Below are 12,953 nucleotides of genomic sequence, written 5' to 3' on the forward strand. Positions count from 1 at the left end.
TACTGCTACATTGGTATCAGTAGCGCGGTTTGTGCCCGCGCGTGTGGCACCCCGATTCGCTTGGAGCAAGGGGCTCTCGCATGTCAGCCCAGGATAACACCTGACGCACGACAGGTCCATGATACAGCATTCCAGGTACAAGAATATTCATCAAATACATGTTTATAAGATTACATCATTGATGAATACAATCTTCTGGCATAGCACTAAGGCTATTTACATGGCAGAGGAAGCCTATATAAATGGCGGCGGAAGTCTTGGTTTGGCAGCATAATACTCTGGTTGGGCTCCATAACTCACAGGATTGGCAAGATTACGACCTAGCGCGATGGAACAAGCGAATAATCTGGGCACGACCTACAAAACTAGCATGAAACGCCAGGTCAGTACATTGAATGTACTTGCAAGACAACCAAATACATAGCATCCAAACGAACAGATGACAAAGCAAGAACCAAGCGTATGCAACAATCTACTTTAGCACAACTTCTAACATGGCATGATATTAAATAGAATCATAAATCAAACTAAGCATGAACAACATCATAGCATCTACTAGCATGGCATATCAAACTTACTTCTAACATAGCAACAGCAAAGCATAGCATATCAAAACATGGCATGACATTAAGAAACTATGCTGAAAATAAACTACCAGTTACCTCCCGTGAAGACATATAGCATTAACCTCATGCAACAATCACTTACTCTACCACGGCTCCTCGGAGCAAACTTATGACTTACAGAGACCTCGTCTTGTGCTCATATCAACACATCATCGTGACTTCTCATGATTATCTCATAGTTTCCAGTCACCACATTATTTATCACATCTTAGTTATCACCTTAGTTATTAACAGGTTTATCCTCCATTTCGACCAAGACCCTATAGTGTGACCTACTACGATCTATGCCCATGACCAAGGACGTGGCTATCGATAGATTTAACACACACTCTGCAGAGGTTAGCACACTGTACCCACACCATGGAACCCAAGGCCTCGTACTCCCATTCGGGTGGACCAACGGTGTTCCAACAAAACCGATCTACTGGCATGACACTCTCCCGGCTACTCCAACCAACTCCCTCTCAGGGCTAAGTCATGGGTGGCCCCATGCCTACCAAAGTCATCTTCGGCCACCGTCCTGGCAAAAACGGTCACAAACGGGGACATGTGCATGTTGGGGATCGTTGCAGAAATTAAATTTTTCCTACGCATCACCAAGATCAATCTATGGAGTAACTAGCAATGAGAGAGAGGGGAGTGCATCTTCATACCCTTGAAGATCGTGAGTCGGAAGCGTTACAAGAACGCGAATGAAGGATTCGTACTCGAAGCGATTCAGATCGCGGTGGATTCCGATCTTAGCGCCGAACAATGGCACCTCCGCGTTCAACACACGTGCAGCCCGGTGACGTCTCCCACGTCTTGATCCAGTAAGGAGGAAGGGAGAGGTTGAGGAAGAGGGCTCCAACAGCAGCACGACGGCATGGTGGTGATGGAGTGGCAGTACTCCGGCAGGGCTTCGCCAAGCTCTTACGGAGGAGGAGAGGTGTTGGGGAGGGGAGGGGCTGCGCCTTGGATGTGTTGCTGCAGCCCTCCCCTCGCCCCTCTATTTATAGGAGAAGGGGGAAGGGGGGCCAGCCCCCTCTATATGAGATCTAGAGGGGGGGCAAGGGGAGGGGGCTTGCCCCCCAAGCAAGGGGGGGCGCCCCCTTTAGGGTTTCCCCCTCAACCCTAGGCGCATGGGCCCAAAGGGGGGCTGGCGCCCAGCCCTCCAAGGACTGGTTCCCTTCCCTCTACATCCCATGAGGCCCTCCGGGAGAGGTGGCCCCTCCCAGTGGACCCCCGGAACCCTTCCGGTGGCCCCGGTATAATACCGTATGCCCCCGTACATTTCCGGTGACCGTATGACAACTTCCCATATATAAATCTTCACCTCCGGACCATTTTGGAACTCCTCGTGACGTCCGGGATCTCATCCGGGACTCCTAACGACATTCGGTAATCACATATAAGTCTTCCTAATAACCCTAGCATCATCGAACCTTAAGTGTGTAGACCCTACTGGTTCGGGAATCACACACACATGACCGAGATAGCTCTCCGGTCAATAACCGACAGCGGGATCTGGATACCCATGTTGGCTCCCAATGTACCACGATGATCTCATCGGATGAACCACGATGTCGAGGATTCAAGTAATCCCGTATGCAATTCCCTTTGTCAATCGGTATGTTACTCGCCCGAGATTCGATCGTCGGTATCCCAATACCTCGTTCAATCTCATTACCGGCAAGTCACTTTACTCGTTACATAATGCATGATCCCGTGACTAACCACTTAGTCACATTCAGCTCATTATGATGATGCATTACTGAGTGGGCCCAGAGATACCTCTCCGCCATACAGAGTGACAAATTCCAGTCTCGATTCGTGCCAACCCAACAAACACTTTCGGAGATACCTATAGTGCACCTTTATAATCACCCAGTTACGTTGTGACGTTTGGTTCACCCAAAGCACTCCTACGGTATCCGGGAGTTACAAAATCTCATGGTCTAAGGAACTTATACTTGACATTAGAAAAGCTTTAGCAAATGAACTACATGATCTTGTGCTGTGCTTAGTATTGGGTCTTGTCCATCACATCATTCTCCTAATGATGTGATCTCGTTATCAATGACATCCAATGTCCATAGTCAGGAAACCATGACCATATGTTGATTAACGAGCTAGTCAACTAGAGGCTTACTAGGGACATGTTGTGGTCTATGTATTCACACATGTATCACGGTTTCTGGTTAATACAATTATAGCATGAACAATAGACAATTATCATGAACAAGGAAATATAATAATATTCATTTTATTATTGCCTCTAGGGCATATTTCCAACAGTGTACATAACCAAACTCGGGCTCACATGGCTTATGTCCGCCTACCTGATCAGGGTAGCGAGCGCCCATAACCTTCCCTAGTTGGAGGCACCGACGAGAGGCATGACAATAGACCCAGCTAGGGCCTCCCATAAGGAAAATGTGGCTGCACTGGAGAAAGCTCGATTTGGAGGCACTATGACTCGATCCCATCAATGACGGAGGAGGTTTATTATTAAGTCATGTTATTAACTTCTCTACCATCATCAATATAATGAGCATATTTAACAAAGATGCAACAATGAGCATGCAACATACAAATGCATTAACAAATATCAAGCTAGAACAGTTTTAGCATATCGGACAAATACCGGGTACTAGCTTATCGACAGTGTAACAAATCATCATAGCATCAATACTACTGGCATGAAACTAACCACACCACAAGTATGATATTATCAAAAACAATATGACTAGCATGGCAAAAGCTATCATGAAAGGCATGACGTGGCAAGTAATACTAACATATAGCACAACTGAAATAACTATAGAAGAAACAGACAACAACTACTGCAACTAAGCACACACACGAGGTACCAGCAAATTAAACATGCAAGTTCAGGGCTCATGATAAGAGGTTGGCTTGCCTAGGGATCAAGAAATACTCCAGAAATGAGTTTGGTCACTCTCGAAATTTTTTGCCGAAGAAGGGTTCGCTCTCCGAGGGGCTGAATTAGGGCAATGGCAAAATGGGCATTTTCAGAATGTGACAACATAGTGAAAAATAGTCCCATCATAAAGGGCTCGACGAACAAAGAACGTGAGTGTTGGAATCACCTCAATCGGAGTTACGGTTGCAAAGTTGTGGCCGTTCACTTTTTATGCAGAAATGTGACTTAAATAGTGAACGTTTGCAATTTAACCTTTTCGGCGGGCTGGGCTGAAAACAGAAAGCGCACTTTGAGAAAATACATTTCCAGAGAACAGAAAGTGTACTTTTAGGCAATATGTTTTTAGTTAAAGAAAAGGCACTACTGAGAATATGTCTCCGAAGAAACGAAAGCGCACTTCGGAGTTTGCGTCTCCACTTACGCTGACTGGGCAGCTTCGGTCTATGGCAAGTGGGGTCATGCGGCGGTGGCACCTGCTCACATATCCATGCTAGCAGGACCAGGTCAACGCCCCTGGGTCGCTGCCAGGTGGGGTCCATGGCGATTTCTCTCTCCTCCTGCCTGGTCTTCTTCTTGCTCTGGACCGGAGGCACAGGAGGCCGCGGCTGCCGGCGCAGCCGACGACTGGCGGCACGGGATGGCTTGGCAGCGTGTGCAGGAGGTCCGCCACTCCATGCCGCGCCCGTGGGTGGTCTTGAAAGGGCTTGGGGTGGTCTGCAGCGTCAGGGCCATGGAGGACGGCGGCGGCCGAATGCTGCGAGAGGAGGGACTGCGCCGGCGGGGCTCCTCCGCCAGAGTTGAGGGCTGCGGTGGTCTACGGGTTCCAAGGGGAAGGCTAGGGAGTAGCAAAACAAGCGGGGAAGGGGGCCATGGCAAGAATGGCCGAGGGGATTGGCGGCGGCCATTTGGCCATGGGGGCGAACAGAGGAGCTCCAAGGCAAGGGGGAAAGCTACGGGTGGCTCAGGGAGGAGTGGAGAGCTGCGGGTGGATACTTATAGCCGCGGGGGAATGCTCGAGAAGGAGGGCGACATGGCACTCGGCTGGCGACGTGTCACGCTCCAGTGACGGGCACGCGCGACCAAGGCTCATGGGAAGCTGCGGGAAGACGACGAGGGGGACGCGGACAAGCGCTAGGGGGTCACGGAGTCGAGCTACGCTCGGGGACGAAAGGAAGAAGAGGACAGGTGTGAGGAAGACGACGGTGCTCACGAACACGCATTGTTCGATCGTTGGCATGGCTCGCCGGAGAAGAAAACGAAGGGGGAAAGGGGTCCAAGCGCACGACGACGATGAGGCTGAGCCGTTTGACAAGCTGGGACAAGCTAGGGCTGATTGGAGTAGCTCTTATGTGGCCAACAGTGCGCAGACCACCGATTTGGTCGGCATCACTTATGATCACCAAGGGCACTTCACGCTCCGGCCACCTACTTAGTGCAAAACCTTGTTAGTAGATGAGTCCTTCCAATGCTCAATAAAACTGAGGTGATGGCATGAGCAGAAGTGTACGGAGCAGAGGGAAACATGCTCGACAAGTTTGTTGTTGCAAACTTGGGCACATCTTGGTGATCAACACAATGATCTTAAGGACTAAACTTGATGTTTGGGAGGTTGAGGCTAGCAAGGACTACGGTCCTAGGAAGTTGGAAGGGATTTGGGCAAGTATTTAACATAGCTGCAGTACAACTGTCAAATATGGCCCAGAAAACAAATGAGGAAGGAGCACTCACTAGGAGTGTTATATTGGGCTACCACTTGGCAATTCTCCATGATTTGGTCATATGTAGATGCTGCAAAAAGATCATACCTAATGGACTTCCCAAATTGGTACTTGTTTCACAAGCAGCACTTCTGACCAGAAACTTGGGAAAATTGTAGGAAAATATTGGCCAAACTCTTGGGTAGGTGGGTTATATGGATAGGAGAAGGCTTGAGAATATTTTCAGCCATAATGGAGCACGATAAAATATACTTGCTTCACAAACTAAAAATTTGGATAGGGAACAAGAATTACTCCTGTGCTCACATAGATAAATTAAATGAGCTGAATTTGGGTGGAGGCCAATGGTTTGGGATGCTTGAGAGGATGGAAAAGTTTCATCCCATTTGAAAACTCTATGAAGGTACTTCCTTCACAAAGTTGCATTCTGGTCACAAACTTTGAAAATTTGCACAGGGAGCTAGGATGAATGGATTGAGCTCATCTTTGGTATCCATGGGTGATTTATCAAGGTCAATCACCCTGCCAAATTTCAGCTCAATAGGTATCGGGAATAAAGCACTTCCTTTGCAAAATTTCAAAGAAGGCAGAAACTTGCATTGGATCATGTGCCCAATTTTTGATCTGTGGAACATGAGATAAGGATGGAACTAGTGATTATATAGCAAGGACAAGCTCCACAATTTATGTGGGAATTTTCTTTCTATAAAAATAGTAGTTCCTTTAGAAAATGGTAGAAATGCAATATTGGCATAAAATAAGAAAATGCAATTTCATTTTTAATTATGGCCAATATCTTTGGTAGAGCGTGGATTAGGCATAATTATCAACTCCATCAATGCTCATGAATTTAGGAGATGACTAGATATGCCTTTGGATTTTATACCTCAGAAATGCAAGAAAAGGAATAAATCATAATTCAAAAAATTGCATGGTACTTAGCAATATTTTTGCATATCCAAGGTTTGGAAGGATAGGAGAGTCTCTAGGAACAGATGGGATGATCAACAGATCAAGGAAAATGATAGCACCTTTGTAATCACAAAGGCCATATTCAAATTCCAAAATTGGAATTAGGGTTTGAGAGGGTTTGAGCTGATGCAAATGAGGTCTTGCCCACTGACAAAGACATGAGCAAGGTTCTGAAAGGTTGGAAATGGCAAGAAGCCTCAGAGTCATCCAACAAAACTTAGGGGAAGGATTTTGAAAATGAGTGCCAGGAAGGAATAACAGCACAAAAATTGATAACCCAATTTTGGGGTTGTTACAACTCTTCCCCCCTTAAAAACAATTTCGTCCTCGAGATTCCTAGGGTTACAACACGAAACGAAAGAATAACCACTCCGGGGAAAAACCTCTGGCTTAATTTTAACCGTTTGGTCAAATTTGAACGAGTTGTGGGCACCGAGAATTGGTACACCCAGGAAGAGATATGGGCAAACACGGTTATATCCACGGCTAGGGGCAATTGAGCTCAAACTCTCGAAAAATTGCTAGATGCACCCCAGTGAACAGTGGTTTCACCTACTGACACGTGGGTCCAGGGCCCACTTGCAGCCTCCTTCTTCTACCTCCGGCTAGCTGCTTCTCCTTCAATGATGCTTCGCGTGCGGCTTGGCGCAGCGCGCATCTAGCTCCTAGGGCGATGAGGACCCTAGTGCTGCACTGCGCAACATGCACGGTGTCGATGCAGCAAGCACTCACGTCACGGGCCAGCACCTTGTCGGCACGACTCACGGATTATCCTCCTGGACGCCAGTAATCGGGCGACGAGCGGTTTTCCTGGACCTTGCTCACCGTGCATCAGGGGTGGGCTATAAAAACGGCAGGGCGACTCTCTTCCAATACACAAACACAATGCCAGTCTACTACCTCTTTGGTTTGGAAGGGATCGAGCCAAGCTCCTTCGGCGAGGCTGTGTTCCTGGTGGCGCTGCGGTGGTTCCTAGCTGCTCCGCTGGGCACGCTGATCGGCTCGTCGTTCCTCCTGGTGATACTCATTAGGAACAAGCGGGCTCGAGGCAACGCGCGGTTGGGTGCGGTGGCTCAAGGTGCGGAAGAAGATGGTGCACGGGGTGGTCCTCTGCCATGCTTGATTCTTCGTCGCTTCGTGCCGGCGGAGTAATCGCGTGCTGCAGTGGAGCGACGGTGGCGACTTGCCGACACCACGCAAGGCAGTGATGGTGGTGGTCATGGGGTTCGGATGCGGGTGAGGTGGCTATGCCAGCTCAGGAATCAAGCTAGGGCATGGGAAAAATTTTGCGGATTACTCCACGAAATGTACGTGTCAAGGTAGAATCGGAGTTGAAATCTGTATCGGGGAGTTGTACTGGATCGAGTGAAATAAATCTGGCAGCGTTTCTCCGGAAACGCAATTGGGTTAAGGAAAAAGAACTAGGGATGAGAAATGGCCAGAAGGAAATGCCTCTTCGAGGCTCTGGGTTTGAGAATCTGGTACACGGGGTATGCACAGATAGAGATAGGGATGTGACTTTGTATTTCTCGAGTACTGCGCAAATGTACTCATGGGTAAACCAGGGCTGCGTGTAGGATGCAATCTACACTAACAAGCAAACAGACAGATGCAACATACATGCAACAGAAAAACACACCAGACAAATCACACTAAGGTGTTTTAATGCTAGTGGATGTATGTACTCCTGGTATACATATACCTACACCAGCGCTGTTGGGGATATAACTATTAGGTATGACCCGCCCAGGAGGGGCCGGGTTATACCTATGGCGATTCATCTTATGAAGCCCACGAGGATATCTGAAGATGGCGGTTTAGTTAAGGGCCCAAGGCCCAAAGGCGACTTAAGGCCTGTGAGGGTAAACCGCCATATATGCATGACTTGTATTGTAAGGCAAGAATAGATAGTCACCGAGCCGGACACTGTTTATGAGCCGTCTGGGACTCCGTGAGCCGCTGGGCGTCACCTGTGTATATAAAGGGACGACCCGGCAGCGATTCAGGACAAGAAACAACAGATCGAAAGCTAGGTCAAGCGGATTTGCTCCCTGGTAATCGAGACATAAGCAATACCACCTCAAACTAGATTAGGCCTTTACCTTCACTGCAAGGGGCTGAACCAGTATAAACACCCGTGTCCTTTGTCCCGTTTAACCTCTTTAAGCTACCTAGTTGCAATGGCTCCACGACTAAGTCCTTTTGCTAGGACATCTGCCGTGACCTTTCCATGAAGGTTGGCGCCCACCGTGGGGCCAGTGCACGGTGGTTTTGAGTTCTTGAAGGGCAGCTTCGAAGGGCTCAAGTGATACGTTGTGGGCCGAATGACCAAGAGTCGTCGCGGCAAGCTCTACATCGACGACGCAGGCTGGGGCCCCGAGGCCGGCTCAATTGAGTACGGGTGCCGGGTCCCCTTCGGTGGAATCCACGTCTTCATCGGGAAGATCGGCGAGCCGGGCCCTGAGCTGGACATCTGCATGGACATCATCGAGACGGCTCAGCGTGCGAGACCCGCCCGAGATCAGCCCGCCATGAAGCATGCCTTCGTGGGATGCATCCATGGAGCAGAATTTGATGAAGGATCTATGTCTGGCGGTGAGACGGCCATCTACTCTGATGGTGAGTCGTCCACGGGAGAGACTACTTCGCTGTATCAGCTGCAAGATGGCGGGCTTGGGGGCTATTCCAATGGCAACAGTATTCCGGACCCCTATGAGCTGCTAAACAGAGTTGGGATCTTCATGGCTGGGACGCAGCCTGGGCAGAATTCTTTAACCGCCGCAACGATGATTTTCGGGTCAGCAACGGTGACGGCAGCCGGGGCAGGAGGCCATGTGCACCCGCCGGCTCAGGTTTTGATGGCTTTAATGGATAAATTGACAGCTCTGTTAACCGCCATGGTCAACCCGGAGAATCAAGCTCAGCATGATGCGGAGGCGGCAAAGTTACGTGATGAGTGTTGGGGAACGTAGTAATTTCAAAAAAATTCCTACGCACACGCAAGATCATGGTGATGCATAGCAACGAGAGGGAAGAGTGTTGTCCACGTACCCTCGTAGACCGAAAGCGGAAGCGTTATGACAATGCGGTTGATGTAGTCGTACGTCTTCACAGCCCGACCGATCAAGCACCGAAACTACGGCACCTCCGAGTTCTAGCACACGTTCAGCTCGATGACGTTCCTCGAACTCCGATCCAGCCGAGTGACGATGGAGAGTTCCGTCAGCACGACGGCGTGGTGACGATCTTGATGTTCTACCATTGCAGGGATTCGCCTAAGCACCGCTACAATATTATCAAGGTGGACTATGATGGAGGGGGGCACCGCACACGGCTAAGAGATCAAGAGATCAATTGTTGTCGTGCCTAGAGGTGCCCCCTTGCCCCCGTATATAAAGGAGCAAGGGGGGAGGGGGCGGCCGGCCTAGGAGGGGGCGCGCGTAGCACTCCCTCCTTCCTAGTTGGAGTAGGAGAAGGGGAAAGAGGGGGAGAGGAAGAAGGAAAAGGGGGCTGCGCCCCTTGTCAAATTCGGACCAGAGGGGGGGCACAGGCCTCCTTCCTTTTGGTCTCTCTCCTCTATTCCCGTATGGCCCAATAAGGCCCATATACTCCCCGGCCAATTCCCGTAACTCTCCGGTACTCTGAAAAATACCCGAATCACTTGGAACCTTTCCGAAGTCCGAATATAGTCGTCCAATATATCGATCTTTACGTCTCGACCATTTCGAGACTCCTCGTCATGTCCCCGATCTCATCCGGGACTCCGAACTCCTTCGGTACATCAAAACTCATAAACTCATAATATAACTGTCATCGAAACCTTAAGTGTGCGGACCCTACAGGTTTGAGAACAATGTAGACATGACCGAGACATGTCTCCGGTCAATAACCAATAGCGGAACCTAGATGCTCATATTGGCTCCCACATATTCTACGAAGATCTTTTATCGGTCAAACCGCATAACAACATACATTGTTCCCTTTGTCATCGGTATGTTACTTGCCCGAGATTTGATCGTAGGTATCTTAATACCTAGTTCAATCTCGTTACCGGCAAGTCTCTTTACTCGTTACGTAATGCATCATCTCGCAACTAACTCATTAGTTGCAATGCTTGCAAGGCTTATAGTGATGTGCATTACCGAGTGGGCCCAGAGATACCTCTTCGACAATCGGAGTGACAAATCCTAATCTCGAAATACGCCAACCCAACATGTACCTTCGGAGACACCTGTAGAGCTCCTTTATAATCACCCAGTTACGTTGTGACGTTTGGTAGCATACAAAGTGTTACTCCGGTAAATGGGAGTTGCATAATATCATAGTCATAGGAACATGTATAAGTCATGAAGAAAGCAGTAGCAACATACTAAACGATCAAGTGCTAAGGCTAAAGAATGGGTCAAGTCAATCACATCATTCTCCTAATGATGTGATCCCGTTAATCAAATAACAACTCATGTCTATGGTTAGGAAACTTAACCATCTTTGATTAATGAGCTAGTCAAGTAGAGGCATACTAGTGACATTATGTTTGTCTATGTATTCACACATGTATTATGTTTCCGGCTAATACAATTATAGCATGAATAATAAATATTTATCATGAAATAAGGAAATAAATAATAACTTTATTATTGCCTCTAGGGCATATTTCCTTCAGTCTCCCACTTGCACTAGAGTCAATAATCTAGTTCACATCATCATGTGATTTAACACCAATATTCACATCTGTATGTGATTAATACCCATAGTTCACATCGTCATGTGATCAACACCCAAAGGGTTTACTAGAGTCAATAATCTAGTTCACATCGCTATGTGATTAACACCCAAAGAGTACTAAGGTATGATCATGTTTTGCTCGCGAGAGAGTTTAGTCAACGGGTCTGTCACATTCAGAGCCGTATGTATTTTGCAAATATTCTATGTCTTCAATGCTCTGCATGGAGCTACTCTAGCTAATTGCTCCCACTTTCAATATGTATCCAGATTGAGACTTAGAGTCATCTGGATCAGTGTAAAAGTTTGCATCGATGTAACTTTTACGACGAACTTTTTTATCACCTCCATAATCGAGAAACATCTCCTTAGTACTCACTAAGGATATTCTTGACCGCTGTCCAGTGATCTACTATTAGATCAAAATTGTATTCCTTTCCCAAACTCAGAGCAAGGTATACAATAGGTCTGGTATACAGCATAGCATACTTTATAGAACCTATGACTGAGGCATAGGGAATGAATTTCATTCTTCTTTTCTATTTTCTGCCGTGGTCGGGATTTGAGTCTTACTCAATTTGACACCTTTGCAACACAGGCAAGAACTCTTTCTTTGACTGTTCCATTTTGAACTATTTCAAAATCTTGACAAGGTATGTACTTATTGAAAAACTTATCAAGCGTCTTGATCTATCTCAATAGATCTAGATGCTCAATATGTAAGTAGCTTTACTAAGGTCTTTATTTTTAAAGAACTCCTTTCAAATACTCCTTTATGCTTTCCAAAAAAATTCTACATCATTTCTGATCAACAATATGTTACTCACATATATTTATCAGAAAGGCGGTAGTGCTCCCACTCACTTTATTGTAAATACAGGCTTCACCGCAAGTCTGTATAAAACTATATGCTTTGATCAATTTATCAAAGCGTATATTCCAACTCTGAGATGCTTGCACCAGTCCATAGATGGATCGCTGGAGCTTGCACATTTTGTTAGCATCTTTAGGATTGACAAAACCTTCTGGTTGCATCATATGCAACTCTTCTTTAATAAATCCATTAAGGAATGCAGTTTTGACATCCATTTGCCAGATTTCATAAAATGCGGCAATTGCTAACATGATTTGGACAGACTTAAGCATCGTTACGAGTGAGAAAATCTCATCGTATTCAACACCTTGAACTTGTCAAAAACCTTTTGCAACAAGTCGAGCTTTGTAGATAGTAACACTACTATCAGTGTCCGTCTTCCTCTTGAAGATCCATTTATTTAAATTGACTTGCTGATCATCGAGCAAGTCAACCAAAGTCCACACTTTGTTCTCATATATGGATCCTATCTCAGATTTTATGGCCTCAAGCCATTTCGCGGAATCTGGGCTCATCATCGCTTCCTCATAGTTCGTAGGTTCATCATGGTCTAGTAACATGACTTCTAGAACAGGATTACCGTACCACTTTGGTGCGGATCTTATTCTGGAAGACCTACGAGGTTCGGTAGTAACTTGATCTGAAGCTTCATGATCATCATCATTAGCTTCCTCACTAATTGGTGTAGGAATCACAGGAACTGATTTCTGTGATGAACTACTTTCCAATAAGGGAGCAGGTAAAGTTACCTCATCAAGTTCTACTTTCCTCCCACTCACTTCTTTCGAGAGAAACTCCTAATCTAGAAAGGATCCATTCTTAGCAACAAAGATTTTTGCCTTCGGATCTATGATAGAAGGTGTACCCAACAGTTTCCTTTGGGTATTCTATGAAGACGCACTTATCCGATTTGGGTTCGAGCTTATCAGGTTGAAACTTTTTCACATAAGCATCGCAACCCAAAACTTTAAGAAACGACAACTTTGGTTTCTTGCCAAACCACAGTTCATAAGGCGTCGTCTCAACGGATTTTGATGGTGCCCTATTTAAACGTGAATGCAGCTATCTCTAATGCATAACCCCAAAATGATACTGGTAAATCGATAAGAGACATC

This window comes from Triticum dicoccoides, chromosome 2B (assembly GCF_002162155.2).
Source record: "Triticum dicoccoides isolate Atlit2015 ecotype Zavitan chromosome 2B, WEW_v2.0, whole genome shotgun sequence".
Taxonomy (NCBI): domain Eukaryota; kingdom Viridiplantae; phylum Streptophyta; class Magnoliopsida; order Poales; family Poaceae; genus Triticum; species Triticum dicoccoides.